Source organism: Pelobates fuscus, chromosome 11 (genome assembly GCF_036172605.1).
Source record: "Pelobates fuscus isolate aPelFus1 chromosome 11, aPelFus1.pri, whole genome shotgun sequence".
Lineage (NCBI taxonomy): Eukaryota > Metazoa > Chordata > Amphibia > Anura > Pelobatidae > Pelobates > Pelobates fuscus.
In genome coordinates, this window is record NC_086327.1 from 124,329,528 (window position 1) to 124,346,591 (window position 17,064).

Genomic DNA, 17,064 nt, shown 5'->3' on the forward strand with positions numbered 1-17,064 from the left:
GTATGTATGGATCAGTCTGTGTGTGGGGGTGGGGGTGGGGATCAGTCTGTGAGTGTATGAATCAGTCTGTGTATGTATGGGTCAGTCTGTGTATGTATGGATCAGTCTGTGAGTGTATGAATCAGTCTGTGTATGTATGGGTCAGTCTGTGTATGTATGGGTCAGACTGTATGTATGGGTGGGGGTTCAGTATGGATCAGTCTGTGTGTGGGGGGGCAGTCTGTGTATGTATGGATCAGTCTGTGAGTGTATGGATCAGTCTATGTATGTATGGATCAGTCTGTGTATGTATGGATCAGTGTCAGGATCGGGACAGGGATCCAACACGCAATGTACAAACAGGACAGGGTACGTATACCGGACCTTAGAATGGCCGGACTAACGTACGGAGAGTAAAGAGAATGGTCAGAAACAAGCCGAGGTCGAGGGAACGAGAGGACAGGTGAGCGAGGAACAAGCCGGGTCAAGGATATCAGAGGGAAACAGAGTAAGTCAAACTAGCCGGGTCGGAACCAAAGGAATAACTGAAATCGCCAGAGCACTGTGTGACTAGACAGGCTAGAACCACGACAGGGCAATGAGTGAATGGGAGGAACAGGTTTAAATACCCTGGTTACAGTGAGTATACCCGCCTCCGACGAGTCCTGAGTGGCTTCCAGTCACTTGAGTGACAGATCGGTCCGGACTGGCGTCATGACGTCGGGCAGCGTGCGTGACGTCATAAAATGAGACGGATTCCTCGCGGCCGGCGTGAGAGTGTCTAGGGGAGCCGCGAGGGATGGAGGAAGCCGACCTGCTGGAGGAGTAAACTACTAAGTCTCTACCTCTTTCGGAGGTAGAGGCTTCAGGTACCCTGCCAATCAGTCTGTGAGTGTATGGATCAGTCTATGTATGTATGGATCAGTCTGTGTGTATGTGTGGGGGTTCAGTCTGTGTGTGTATGGGTGTGGGGGGTCAGTCTGTGTATGAATTGGTCAGTCTGTGTGTGTATGGGTCAGTCTGTGTGTGTTGGGGTTCAGTCTGTGTGTGTGGGGATCAGTCTGTGTGTATGTATGGGGTCAGTCTGTGTATGAATGGGTCAGTCTGTGTGTGTATGGGTCAGTCTGTGTGTGTTGGGGTTCAGTCTGTGTGTGTGGGGATCAGTGTGTGTGTATAACAGGGCTCGACAAATCCCAGGCGCCATGGCGACTAGAAATTGTGCACTGGCGACTGGGATTTGTCAGCCTTTTACCTAAAGTGGGCGGCTGGGCAAACAATGGAGCTCTCCTGCTGCCCGCAGGAGCATGGAGGCAACCAGCTCAGGGAGCGTTGTAGCTGGCTGCCCTCGGGGGTATGGAGGCAGCCGGCTCAGGGAGCGTTGTAGTCGGCTTTGGGATTGTGGAGGTGGCCGGCTCAGTGAGCATGTAGCCGACCGCCCTGGAGAGCATGGAGGCGGCCGGCTCAGGGATCATGGAGACAGCCGCCCTGGGTTGTGTGCAGGCAGCCACCCTGGGGAGGATGGAGGTGGCAGGCTGGGGCAGCGTGCAAGGGAGCAGTGATCTTCCTGCAGCTCCTCTCTGCTCCCTCGCTCTGTATAGTGATGCTGGGAGCTCGAGTATGACGTCATTGCGGCCCCAGCATCACTGCAGACAGTGCGAGGGAGTAGAGAGGAGCTGCAGGAAGATCACTGCTCCCTCGCACACAGGAATAGCAGCCCCACTGAACACCAGGGAAAGTCCACTCAGCTCTCCCAAGGGTAGGGAGGCTGGGTGGATTAAAATGAAAAATATATAGATTTGTGAGTGTTAGAGAAAGTGTGTGTCTGTATGTATGCATGTATGAGTGTGTGTATGCCTCTGTCAATGTGTGCATGAGTGTGCGTGTGTTTTTTTGTCAGAGAGCGTGTGTCTGTTTAGGTACCTGCTTTCATCCGATCACATGATTGGTGTTTATACTCACCTTTTTCCCACGCCATGCTGGTTTCGCTGTGGCTTGTCCCTCCTCCATAGCTGAGATCTTAATGATCTCAGCTAAGCCAATGCTTTCAATTAGGAAAGCGTTGGGAGGATATTATGCATGTTCTCTATGGGTACCATTCGCGCCTCCATGCAGAGCACTGACACAGGACTCTCTAGTGGCTATCTGAGTGACTGTCGCTAGAGGTCTTAGCAATGTAAACGCTGCCTTTTGTGGGGGGTCAGTCTGTGTGTGTATGGGGGGTCAGTCTTTGTGTGTGGGGTGGGTCAGTATTTGGGCGTGGGGGTCAGTCTTTGTGTGTGGGGGTGTGTATGGGTCAGTCTGTGTATGTGGGGTAGCAGTCTGTGTGTGTGTATGGGTCAGTCTGTGTGGGCGGGCAGTCTGTGGGTTTGTATGGGTCAGTCTGTGTAAGTGCTAGAGCTCCAAGAGAGAAACCTCTCATTTTGTGACCTCCCCTGTACCAGATGGATAGGCAGCCTTCTCAACCACCACGGATCTGATTGTGCCACCCCTTCCCTGCAAGGTAAGATCAGGGAAAGGGGAATATTCTTTTTTTTAAAACAATTAATAAAGTAAAAATTGTGAAGCTCTAACCCATTTCACTCTCTACACCCCCTGAACACAGTACACCCTCACAGATAGTGAACCCCCCACATACAGTACACTCACATCAAGAGTACACCTTTGCATACACACACAGTGCACCCCTCACATATATCATCTCTCCACCCACATACACACTTCTTCCCCACACACACGCGTGCATACATACATACATGCTTCACCCCATTACACACGGAATCTCATATATATATATATATATATATATATATATATATATATATATACCGTATTTATCGGCGTATAACACGCACTTTTTCTCCCTGAAAGTAGGGGGGAAATTATGTGTGCGTGTTATACGCCGATATACCATATTTACTTACCTGTCTTGAAGCGTGGGCCGGTGTTCAGGTGTTCAATTTGTGCAGTAATCCATATCATTCCAAAGGGTTCACATACTTTTTCTTGCAACTGTATATATAAATTTGCCATTTGAAGCAGTCTGATTTTTAAACATACCCAGCCCAGCATAGAACTCAGAGCTCCATCAGCTGTTCCATGGCCATTTGAAACAGGTAGCCTTTTGGAAGACTCACATTTCATTCTATTTCTACATAATGTCAGGGCTCCGCGGGCGGCAGTGAGGGGAGGCTGCAATCCTCTCGCAGCACTCACCCTCGGTCCGTCGACGCCCGCGGTCCCCTCTCCCCTTACCGATAAGCAAGCGGCGTCCTCTCCTCTTGACACGCCGCTCGCGTCCTCCTCTCCTCCTCCCAGCGGCAGAATGTCTAACGCTGCACGCTGGGAGCCGGCACTATTATCTAAGCGCCGGGGTCACTCACGTGACCCGGCGTTAAAGCTACAGTGCAACAAACACAGTGGGGGGTATAGATATCCCCCACGTGTGTTTGTTAATACTGATTGGTGGTTAGCCAATCAGGATTCAGGCTAGGATTTAAATACTTACCTTTCCTGTCTTTCTGTGCCCTGTTGTGGTCTTTGCTTCTTAGTATTGATTGTGAACGTGTGCTTTCTGGTTACGTACTCTCTGGCTTGATATACTGACTTTGTGACTTTCTCCTACCCTTTGACCTCGGCTTGTTTCTCGTTATTCTGTTTTCTGGTTCCCCTTACTCAGCTTATCTCCTGACTATTCTGTGTGTGCTGAGCCCGGCCACTCTAAGGACCGGTACTGCACACTTTCTGTGTGTGTGTCTGTGTGTGTGTTAGCGTGTTGGGTTCCCCGGAATCGTGACATTACAACAGGGCCATAATGGAACCTGCTGACATACCACAGCTCCTAGTTAATCAGGATGCTAGAATGGATGGCTTGGACCACCGTATGGATCAGTTTGCTCAGGCTTTGCAGACCATACTGGCTCGTACTGCACACCTGCAGCCTGCCGTCCAGGAGGCGGTTGCTGCTGTGCCCGAACCCATTGCCACTCCAGTACCCGTTCCTGCTCATGTAGTCCATATGACACGCCACAGCGCTATAGTGGTGACCCAGCTTTGTGTCGTGGTTTCCTCAATCAAATTGACATCCATTTGGTGATGAATCCACGTTCCTATCCCACCGACAGGTCCAAAATTGCCTTTTTGATAAACCACCTGTCTGGGAGAGCTTTAGCATGGGCAAACCCCATGTGGGAAAATATGTCTCCTATGTCCTTTGCAGATTTTTTGTCAGCATTCAAACGCACGTTTGATCAACCCGGTAGGGTTGCCTCTGCTGGCAAAGCTCTGCTTAGGGTTCGACAGGGTAACAGATCTGTAGCGGATTATACTATCGAATTCCGCACTCTAGCAGCTGAAGTGGTTTGGAATAATGACGCCCTCGTAACAGCCTTTCAGGAGGGTTTGGATGAAATAGCATCCAGGGAACTGCCTGTTCTTCTGGATGATGTTATAGACTATGTAATCCTTATTGATAACCGTATTAGAGAGAGGCGTACTCAAAGACGGCTGGATATACGGGTGTTACCTGCTCTACCCAGTACTGCATTACTAGCATTACCCGCTCCTAGACAATCATCCCCCGAACCCATGAAATTGGGTGCTACAGGGTTAACTGAGGCTGAAAGAACGTATCGTAGAAGGGAGGGGTTATGTCTTTATTGTGGTAAGAGGGGGCACCACTGTAATACCTGCCCTAAGTTACAGGGAAACTACAGCACCTAAGGCCCAGAGAGGGGTCGGCCTCGGGTGTTATGACCTTGTCCCCTCATGTGTCCATCTCCAGACCGTTTATTACGGTTTCTCTTTTGGTCAATAAAACCACTATAACAACCAAAGCCTTGATCGATTCAGGTGCGGCAGACAACCTTATGGATGAGAACTTTGCCAAAACCGCAGCCCTGACTTTGATCCGAAAGGCCACACCCTTGGCCGTTGAGGCCATAGATGGTAGACCACTTGAGAAACCTCTGGTGACCCATGAAACCCAAGATATAGTTATGTCTGTGGGTGCTTTACACAAGGAACGATTAACCTTCCAAATAATTGACTCCCCTACTGCTACCATCGTTCTGGGTTTTCCCTGGTTAGTTAAACACAACCCAGTACTTGATTGGGGTTGTTTAGATATACTCTCCTGGGGGGAATCTTGTCAACGAGACTGTATGGCCCAGGTACGTCCCGTTTGTTTACTCAACGTGCCCACAGCTAAACCACTTTCTGTTTCTGTCCCTTCTGTATATGCAGACCTTGCATTGGTTTTCGAAAAAAGGGAGGCAGATAAGTTACCTCCACACCGTGAGTATGACTGTGCCATTAACCTATTACCGGATACTATGCCTCCTAGGGGTAAGGTCTACCCTCTTTCTGAGAAAGAGAACCAGGTCATGGAGGAGAACATACAGGAGGCCTTAACTAAAGGTTTTATTAGAAGGTCCTCCTCTCCGGCTGGTGCTGGTTTCTTTTTTGTGGCGAAAAAGGAGGGTGATTTGAGACCGTGTATAGATTACAGAGCACTAAACAATATAACGATTAAAAATGCCTATCCGATCCCTCTCATTACGGAGTTGTTTGATCGTGTCAAAGGTTCTAAATATTTTACAAAACTAGACCTCAGGGGGGCTTATAACCTTGTTCGTATCAAAGAGAACGATGAATGGAAAACGGCGTTCAATACACGCAGTGGGCATTACGAGTATCTAGTCATGCCTTTTGGATTGTGTAATGCTCCTGCCGTATTTCAGGATCTCATAAACGATGTCCTTAGAGACCTACTGCATGTCTGTGCCGTAGTCTACCTTGATGACATACTGGTATATTCTCCAGATTTGGAGACACATCATACTCATGTTAGGATGGTGCTTAAAAGGTTGTTGCAGAACGGTCTTTATTGTAAATTAGAGAAATGCTTATTCGACCAAACTTCTGTACAATTCCTGGGTTATGTTATTTCTGAACAAGGATTCAGCATGGATCCTTCAAAATTGGAAGCTATACTGTCCTGGCCCCTTCCCCAAGGACTTAAGGCAATACAGCGATTTATAGGGTTTGCCAATTATTATAGAAAGTTTGTTAAAAACTTCTCATCCATTATTTCCCCTATCACTAAACTGACAAAAAAGGGTTTACACCCCAGGGTTTGGAATCTTAATGCTATTGTGGCCTTCGAGACTCTAAAAAAGGCATTTGCCACTGCCCCTGTGTTACACCATCCTGATCCTTCCCTTCCCTTTGTACTGGAAGTAGACGCCTCTGAATCAGGTATAGGAGCAGTGTTGTCACAAAGACAATCGTATGACGAACCCCTCCTTCCCTGAGGTTACTTTTCAAAACGCTTGTCAGAGTCTGAAAAGAATTACGACGTTGGGAACAGGGAATTATTAGCTATAGTGATGGCATTCAAAGAATGGAGGTACTTGTTAGAGGGAGCTAGACACAAGATTCTGGTTATAACCGATCATAAAAATCTATCCTATATCGCAGATGCTAAGAGGTTATCCTCTCGTCAGGCTAGATGGTCTTTATTTCTCTCACTTTTTCAGTACATAATCACATACAGGCCTGGTTATCGAAATGTCAAGGCTGATGCCATCTCCCGCCAGTACGAACCTGTAGATTCTATTACCTCCACTCCTGAGCCCATTGTACCCACAACTAAAATAATAGCTACTACCCGTTTGGTTATCTCGTCTCTTTTTCTTGATGGTATCAAGTCATACCAATCCCAAGCACCCTCTGAGACTCCTACTGGTAAGCTGTACGTGAAAGTAAAAGACAGAAAGAAGTTGTTAACTTTATTTCACACAGCCAAAATGGCTGGTCATCCAGGGGTTACCAAGACTTACAAGGGTCTTTTCCAACAGTTTTGGTGGCCCTCACTCAAAAAAGACGTGGTAGATTACGTGCAGGCTTGCCGTGTCTGTACACAGTGTAAGTCCCCTAATGTTAAACCCCTGGGACTCCTTATGCCCCTATCTGTACCCAAGAAACCGTGGACACACTTATCCATGGACTTTATTGTGGATCTTCCTTCATCTGATGGGCAGACAGTAATTTTGACTGTAACGGATAGGTTCTCCAAAATGGCGCACTTCATTCCGCTTAAGAAGCTACCTTCTGCGGTTCAGTTGGCTCAGGTGTTTGCCAAAGAAGTGTTCCGCTTGCATGGTATACCACAAGATATCGTATCTGACAGGGGTCCTCAGTTTGTCTCTAGGTTTTGGAGAGGCTTTTGTGCTGAGATGGGGGTCTCCTTATCATTTACTTCCTCCTATCATCCGCAATCTAATGGAGCTGCCGAACGAGCAAATCAGTCTGTGGAGTTGTATTTACGCTGTTTCACGAATGCACACCAGGACAACTGGTCCCATCTCCTTCCCTGGGCTGAGTTTGCCAGAAACACTGTGTCTCATTCTTCTACTGGCGTAAGTCCTTTTATGGTGGCTTATGGGTTCCAACCCGCTGTCCTTCCCGGTGTGTTCTCCGACAAGGGAATGCCCGCTTTGGACGAGCACCTCGCCTCCTTACGGAAGATGTGGGATCAGGTCCATGCTGCTCTTTGTCGTGCTGCTGCTACTCAAAAGAGATTTGCTGATCGTCGCAGATGTGCGGCTCCTTCTTATGCTCCGGGTGATAGGGTTTGGTTGTCCTTTAGGAATCTCCGCCTTAGGGTTCCCTCGATGAAGTTCGCGCCCAAGTTCCTTGGTCCCTATAAGGTGTTGCGTAGGGTGAATCCTGTATCCTACTCCCTGGCCTTACCCCCTTCCATGCGCATACCTAACACCTTTCACACCTCCCTTTTGAAGCCCTTGCTCTGTAATCGGTTCTCTGGGTCTCTCAGGCGTTCCGATACCCTTCGCGCAGTCTCTAGTGACGTATATGAGGTGGCTGCTCTCCTTGATTCTCGTTTCTCTCGAGGTCGGTTGCAGTATCTGGTTGATTGGAAGGGTTACGGCCCGGAGGAGCGGTCGTGGGTTTCTGTCTCTGACTTGAACGCCCCCTCCTTGATCCGCTCCTTTCATGCGCAGTTTCCTTTGAAGCCTTCGGCTTCCCGCCCTCTGGGCGGTCTTCGAGGGGGGGGTTATGTCAGGGCTCCGCGGGCGGCAGTGAGGGGAGGCTGCAATCCTCTCGCAGCACTCACCCTCGGTCCGTCGCCGCCCGCGGTCCCCTCTCCCCTTACTGATAAGCGAGCGGCGTCCTCTCCTCTTGACACGCCGCTCGCGTCCTCCTCTCCTCCTCCCAGCGGCAGAATGTCTAACGCTGCACGCTGGGAGCCGGCACTATTATCTAAGCGCCGGGGTCACTCACGTGACCCGGCGTTAAAGCTACAGTGCAACAAACACAGTGGGGGGTATAGATATCCCCCACGTGTGTTTGTTAATACTGATTGGTGGTTAGCCAATCAGGATTCAGGCTCGGATTTAAATACTTACCTTTCCTGTCTTTCTGTGCCCTGTTGTGGTCTTTGCTTCTTAGTATTGATTGTGAACGTGTGCTTTCTGGTTACGTACTCTCTGGCTTGATATACTGACTTTGTGACTTTCTCCTACCCTTTGACCTCGGCTTGTTTCTCGTTATTCTGTTTTCTGGTTCCCCTTACTCGGCTTATCTCCTGACTATTCTGTGTGTGCTTAGCCCGGCCACTCTAAGGACCGGTACTGCACACTTTCTGTGTGTGTGTCTGTGTGTGTGTTAGCGTGTTGGGTTCCCCGGAATCGTGACACATAACCTGTTAATTTTGTTGTATGTGTATGTTTTTATATTTAGTGACTATTATTTAGTTTTATTATTTTCAATGTATACATTTTCATGTCTTTGTAACTATAGCCTGTGCTAATCATGCAAAGTATTTTATCACCTTTGTCTTTGTCTATCATGTTAAAAGTTAGTTTAACCAGCTCAGGCCCATATATCTTTCTTGTTCCTTGTTTAATGGTTTTATTTCCCTACTTAAAAACCTCTGTCTTATCTCTGTAATTCTCAATCGTAGCTTTTGTTTTTCCTTAAATTACCTTAAATCAAATGTCCATCTATGTACCCCCCCCATCTCTTAGCCCATCTGACCCTAATATACATCTCTCTCCCACAGTCTGATTTTTAAACATACCCAGCCCAGCATAGAACTCAGAGCTCCATCAGCTGTTCCATGGCCATTTGAAACAGGTAGCCTTCTGGAAGACTCAGTTCCCTCCCACCCCATGCTTAATTCTACAGTTATAGATAGTCTCCCACACAACTTTCAATCTCCTGAAATTGACAGGTGCAAACACTGATCATCACACCCTTCCAATCTCTTAACCCTATAGAACACATACCCTCTCTCCCTACAAATAGATATATCACACACCAATACTATATACTTTTTGTTTAATTTTTGTTTTTCACAATTTCTGTTTCAGTTTCATTTTCAACTACACACCTCATACCACTAACATGAATCCAAATAAAACCATACTGATATTCTTAATAACCCTTTTTTCAATTCAATTTTGTTCACACCACTACCAGCATAAGCACACACCTCAAACTCGAACACAAATGATCATACACCATGGCATGCTTTGTTCCTGTAACTTATCTGCTGAGTGCTGGTGGAGAGTTCTAAAAAAATAGCCCTCCTACCCACACCTCACAAAATTATAAAGTATCCCATTCACTATATGCCCAAACAAAAATGATGTCCAAATTCCTATTCCTTATGTTACTTGCCCTTGCAAATGATGTGGAGTCTAACCCTGGTCCCCCAGCTAATTCTAGTCCTAATCTCTTTTGTGCACTGCAACATCCGTAGTTTACTCCCTACACTGGATGCACTGCAAGCCTGGTGTTCCCATTACAAACCAAAAATCATTGTGCTCTCAGAATCTTGGTTAACGACTAAAATACCAGACACCGCCATTGCAATACAGGGGTATTCATGTTTTAGAAATGACAGAGCAAAGAGACGAGGAGGCATTGTTATTTATGTTGACAATTCCATAAAGTTTACCCCTTTACAAAACCTTAGTCCTCCTGCCACCTTTGATTTCCTCTCTGGCACAATTGAGATCCCGTGCAGTAATTCAATCATTGTTGCAGGAATCTACCGCCCACCTAGCTCCCCTGTGCATTCCCTTTCTGACATAGCCCATCTCCTTAGTGAAACCATAGCTCAAAACCCTAAAAGTGAACTGTTGGTCTTTGGAGAATTTAATATTGATTGGCTGAATCCTAAAAATAATAGTTCTTGCACGCTGTTTAAGACTTTGCAGCTAACACAATTAATCTCCTCCTCAACTCGCATAAAAATTAAAAGCCTTAACCATACCCTGCTAGATTGGATTCTCTCCACTTCTCCTGATAGAATCCAGGAGGCCGGTGTTCTCCCAAACACTTTCAGTGATCACTGTTTAGTGTACTGTGTGCGCAAAATAAAGGCTATTAAATCCTCTCCCAAGGTTAAAATAACTAGGTCCTTCAAAAAATTTAATCTTGAATCCGTTATAAAGGACATCAAGAACCTCCCATGGCACAGATTAAACATTATCCCAGATCTAGACTGTGCTGTTGAATTCTTTCAGTCTGAACTCCTACAAATTTGGAATCTGCATGCCCCTCTGCGTAAGGTCAGGGTAAAAGGAGCACATATGAACTGGATCACAGCTGACCTCATCCAAATGTACCAGTTTCGGGATTCTTTGTGGTCAAAGTTTAAGCGTACTGGCTCTATGAATGATCACTGTGCGTATAGACAATGGTGAAATATATGCACAAAACAAACAAAATTGGCCAAGGCCCAATATTTCTATGAAAATCTGAACAATAACATCTCAAACCCTAGAAACCTTTGGAAAGTCATAAATAAACTACAAACTCCCCCCAATCCACTCCCAACCCTCCACTGTCAAAGTGGATAACCAAACCCTGAAACTTCCCTTAGATGTAGCAAATGCCTATAACAATTATTTTGTCGGATGCTCTACTGCCCTGATTGCCAAGCTAATAAATGGCACGCATCCTGAAACTACAAATGTGGATCAGGTCCCACTAAATTTGCAAACGCCCAATAAAGACAAGTTCATTTTTAGACCTGTACCTGTTAGTGTCATTAAAAAACATCTTAATAATCTAAAAATGAAAAACCAGTCCGGACCTGACCAAATCCCAGCAATGCTGTTGAAGCTCAGTGCACCGGCAATTGCTAAACCCGTCGCAACTCTAATTAATGAATCCTTGGTGTCTGGATACTTACCCAAACTTTGGAAGACTGCAAGAGTAGTGCCTATCCATAAAAGTGGTGACGCTACCTTGGTTTCTAACTATCGCCCTATATCATTGCTCCCGGTATTGTCAAAAATCTTAGAAAAATGTGTCCATACACAACTATGTGAGTATTACCAACAATCAAACTATCTGACCCCTGATCAATCGGGCTTTCGCCAGAATCACTCCACTACAACTTCCCTCTTAAAAGTTTGCAATGACATCCAAACTGGCATGGAACAAGGAGACCTAACTGGAGCTATTTTCCTTGATTTTGCTAAGGCCTTTGACACAGTAGACCACGACATTCTACTGCACAAACTCAAAAACTCTGGTATTGGTGATCATTCGTTAAACTGGTTTCGATCGTATGTATCGGATCGCTCGCAATATGTGTCCATTTCTGACAGCGACTCCCTCCCTCTCCCAGTCACGTGTGGTGTTCCCCAAGGTTCCATTCTCGGCCCCCTACTATTTTCATTATTTATAAATGATCTGCCTAATGTCTGCAAATCCTCAAATGTACACATGTACGCAGATGACACGGTAATGAATCCTGGAGACGCCACTGCACACTACATACAAACACACCCTGCATTGAAATGCCCACACTACATACAAACACACCCTGCATTTAAACACCAACACTACATACAAACACACCCTGCATTGAAATCCCAACACTACATACAAACACACCCTGCATTGAAATCCCAACACTACATACAAACACACCCTGCATTTAAACACGAACACTACATACAAACACACCCTGCATTCAAAAGCCAACACTACACAACAATACCTGCCTACGTGCACACACACTTACTCCATAACACATTACATACAAACACTGCTCAAATCTGGAAGGTTGAATGGTAAATGGTGGATCGTCACCTGGGAAAACATTGTAGGAGTTGTACAACAGCTGAAGATCTATCTTTTGGTCACTCGTGTGCCAGGGAGAAAGGGGGGGGGGGGGAGGGTTTCTTGCACCAGGGCTTTTTCTATATTTCAGTATTAATCTGAGTGTTTTTTTGTTTTTGTTTTTTAAGGTAAGAATACACCATAACCACTTCAAAAATACAATTGAAAAAATAGCTGTTATAGAAGAGAGATCTCCAGCTCAGCTCAGTAGACACAATTTGGCTATTTTTGCCTGTATTTTGCTTTTCAGTTTGCAGTTTGAGTTTTAGTGAAGACAAGATGCCCGTAAACAAAAATTGTGAGGAAGAAATTACTTTACTTCCAATTAACACTGCCAGACAGGAAGCCAAATGTTGGTATTAGCAACTAACAACTCTCATTAAGCGCTATGGGATCTTTTGTCGCTATATAAATGGCAATAATAATAATAATAATTAATTAATAATAAATAATTAATCCTTTACTGCCCACAACACAGGGGTTTTAGTTCAAAAACAGCTGGTGAACTGTATATGAAAGACCCTTGCACTAAAGGTCAATGTGTTCCCTTTCCCAGAATTTGTTATCTATGTCTGTTTTGTTTTCTCATTGTACAGAGCTGCAGAATATGTTTCAGACTTATAAAAAGGAAAAAAAAAAAAAAAATAATAATAAAAAGTGAATCGTTTTGAATTTGCCACTAAATGCCAAACTTTAGACTACAATGATAGAGTTGAGAAATTAACAGACTCAATTACACAACAACACAACTATTTTTGCAATATTGACAATTTACTACAAAGCATACATTTAAGCTCGCCATATCCATCATTTGTTCTGTGATACAGAAGGGGAGATATATATAAAAGTGTCATCATGTTACGGCTAATTTTCAGAGAAATGTTAAATGTGTAATTTTCTCACCTGTTGCTTCTTCTATACCTCATCTTACATGTTGATTATACACCATTTGTAAGCAACACAGAAATGTTTTAACCCCTTCCCGAAGTTACGGCGTTGGTGAGGTGTTTTTACATAGTACTATTTAGGATTTGCAATCACTATTTAGTTAATAAGCGAGTGCACTGGTTTGTGTATTTTTTATATTTATATATATATATATAATATATATACATATTATAAATATTTAACGTCATACATTGTGTATTTTAATACTAATATAAGTACATATATTAGTATTAAAATACACTTAGAATGACGTTACATATATATAATATGTATATATATTATATATATAATATTTCTACATATATATATATATTATATATACGTATAATTACAATAATAAATAAATAAAATAATAAAATTAATAAATAAAATATTGAAACAAAATTTAATATAAATTATATATTCATATGTAATTTCATTCTAACTGTATTTTGTTATTAATATATATATATTGGTAACAAAATACACTTAGAATGACATTCTATATACATCTATCTATAACCGCAAATATATATATATATATAGATAAATACATATAATTACATAAAAGATTGCATTAGTATACACGTAGAATTTAAATACCTATAAATGCATATATATTAAAATTCTACGTGTATATTTAAGTAATCTTTTAACATAATTAGGTGATTTGATTAATTAAAATTTGATTGACATACCTGACAACACAGGGAGAAAGTGCAGAGAATGTAATTTGCTAGCACTATATTTGACCCTGTAACTCTCCAAGACACCATAAAACCTGTACATGGGGGGTACTGTTTTACTCGGAAGACTTTGCTGAACTTAAATATTAGTGTTTCAAACTGGTAAATTGTATTACAACGATGATATTTTAAGTAAAAGTGACATTTTTTGCATTTTTTACAAACGATCAGCACTTTTATGGACTATATTATTGTTGTAATATGTTTTACTGTTTTAAAACACTAATATTTGTGTTTAGTGAAGTCTCCCGAGAATAACAGTACCCCCCCATGTACAGGTTTCATGGTGTTTTGGAAAGTTAGAGAGTCACATATAAGGCTTGCATTTCATTTTTTTGACATTGAAATTTGCCAGATTGGTTATGTTGCCTTTGAGAGCGTATGGTAGCCCAGGAATGAGAATTACCCCCATGATGGCATACCATTTGCAAAAGTAGACAACCCAAGGTATTGCAAGTGGGGTATGTCCAGCCTTTCTTAGTAGCCACTTAGTCACAAACACTGGCCAAATATTAGTTTTTTGCTTTTTTAACACAAAAACAAATATGAACGCTAACTTTGGCCAGTGTTTGTGACTAAGTGGCTACTAAAAAAGACTAAACATACCCCACTTTCAATACCTTTGGTTGTCTACTTTTTCAAATGGTATGCCATTATGGGGGTAATTCTCATTCCTGGGCTACCACACCATCTCAAAGGTAACATTACCAATCTGGCAAATTTCTATTTGAAAATGGAACGTTCTATATTTGACCCTGTAACTTTCCAAAACACCATAAAACCTGTTAATGGGGGGTACTGTTGTACTCGTGAGACATCGCTGATTACAAATATGTGCATTTTTTGTGCAGTTAAAGCTAACAGTATTATGACATTCACAGCTAAAATGTCAGACGAAAATACAAATTTAAAAAAAAATCTTATTTTCTAACATTTTTTTTAATTTTATTCATAATGAATTATGTTCCATATATGAATAGTTAATGATAAATTAAAGCCATGTTTCTCCTGAACAAAATGATATATAATAAGTGTGGGTGCATATAATATGAAAGAGGGGAACTACGGGTGAACAGACATATAGCGCAAATTCCAGTTTTTGTTTCCGTTTTGTTTTGATCAGAACGTGCACTATTGACTCCGTCCTGAAGGGGTTAAATGACTTGTATTCATCATTGTGACCTGCTAGTTTTAGTTGCCAGACTCAGCATGTTCTCCTGAACACATACTTCTTCACACTGATCGGCAATTGGGCAGTACAAGAAAAGTGCTGCCCTGTAGTATGAAGCATTCAGATGCTGCAAGTAAGACATTAAATGATCAATCAATTGGGATGCCTGATACAAATTTTGCATATTGCAGGGCAAGACATAGCATACTTGCTGACTGACCTCTGGCATTAGTGCTTTTTAATGGACTACATTTCCCGTGATGCTCAGCACTGTATGAGCAGGAGTGCTAGAGGTAAGGCATTACACAATAAGGACTGAAACCCTTGTGGTGTCCTATATCACAGGTAGTTCCTACAGTGTCCATCTCCTTCCTTGTCCCACCTTTCCATCTCCTCCTGTCCCTGCCCACCCTTCTTCCCACCCCCGGCCCCTTAATATCATCCACTATGTTCTCCCTGCATCTTAACTAATATTATTTCACCATGTTCCCCTGCCCCTTATAAAAATATTATTCCACCCTGTTCTCCCTGCCCCATATAATAATATTATTTCACCCTGTTCTCCCTGCCCCTTATAAAAATATGATTTCACCCTGTTCTCCCTGCCCCTTATAATAATATTATTTCACCCTATTCTCCCTGCCCCATAATAATATTATTCCACCCTGTTCTCCCTGCCCCTTTAATAATATTATTTCACCCTGTTCCCCCTGCCCCTATAATAATATTATTCCACCCTGTTCTCCCTGCCCCTTTAATAATATTATTTCACCCGGTTCTCCCTGCCCCTTTAATAATAATATTTCACCCTGTTCTCCCTGCCCCATATAATAATATAATTTCACCCATGGGCATAGGAACCAGGGGGGATGGGGGGGACGCATCCCCCCCAGCAAATCATGCGGGGGGGACAGGTTATGGGGAAATCCCCCCCAGCTCCGCCGGCCCCCCTCATGCTGCAGCCGCCCGAGCGCTCTGTAGAGAGCCTGAGGCGGCTGCAGCTTTGCCCGGGCTGGTGCGTCCATGAGGGCGCATCGCCCGGGCGCAGCATGAGGAGAGGGTCTGACAGGAGGTAAGCGCTCAGCGCTCCCTCCTGTCACTCCCTCACTGTAGCGTGGCCGAGCCCTGTATGGTCCGCGGGTACAGGGAGCATCTGTCTCCTGTACCCGGCCGGACTAACAGGAAGTGCATACTTCCTGTTAGTGTGCACTTCCTTTTAGTCCGTCCGGGTACAGGAAACAAAATCTCCCTGTTCCCGCGGACCATACAGTGCTCGGCCACGCTACAACAGAGGTAGGGGATGGGGGAGGAAGATAGTGGGGGGGGGGATAAAAAAGAGATTGACAAGGGAGGGGGGAGAAAAAAGAGAGTGACAAGGGAGGGGGGGAGAAAAAAAGAGAGTGACAAGGGAGGGAGGGAGGGGAAGAGAGTGACAAGGGGGGAGGGAGGGAGGGGGAGAAAGAGTGACGAGGGAGGGAGGGAGAGTGACGAGGGAGGGAGGGAGAGTGACGAGGGAGGGAGGGAGGGAGAGTGACGAGGGAGGGAGGGAGAGTGACAAGGGAGGGAGGGGGAGAAAGAGTGACAAGGGAGGGGGAGAAATAGAGTGACACAGGAGGGAGGGGGAGAAATAGAGTGACACAGGAGGGAGGGAGGGGGAGAAAGAGAGTGACAAGGGAGGGAGGGAGGGGGAGAAAGAGAGTGACAAGGGAGGGATGGAGGGAGGGAGGGGGAGAAAGAGTGACAAGGGAGGGGGAGAAAGAGAGTGACAAGGGAGGGGGAGAAAGAGAGTGGGGAGGGAGGGAGGGAAGGGGAGAAAGGGTTGGGGAGGGAGGGAAGGGGAGAAAGAGAGTGACAAGGGGGGGAGGGAGGGAAGGGGAGAAAGAGAGTGACAAGGGGGAGGGAGGGGGAGAGAGAGAGTGACAAGGGAGGGAGGGGGAGAAAGAAAGTGACAAGGGAGGGAGGGGGAGAAAGAAAGTGACAAGGGAGGGAGGGAGGGGGAGAAAGAGTGACAAGGGAGGGGGAGAAAGAGTGACAAGGGAGGGGGAGAAAGAGTGACAAGGGAGGGGGAGAAAGAGTGAC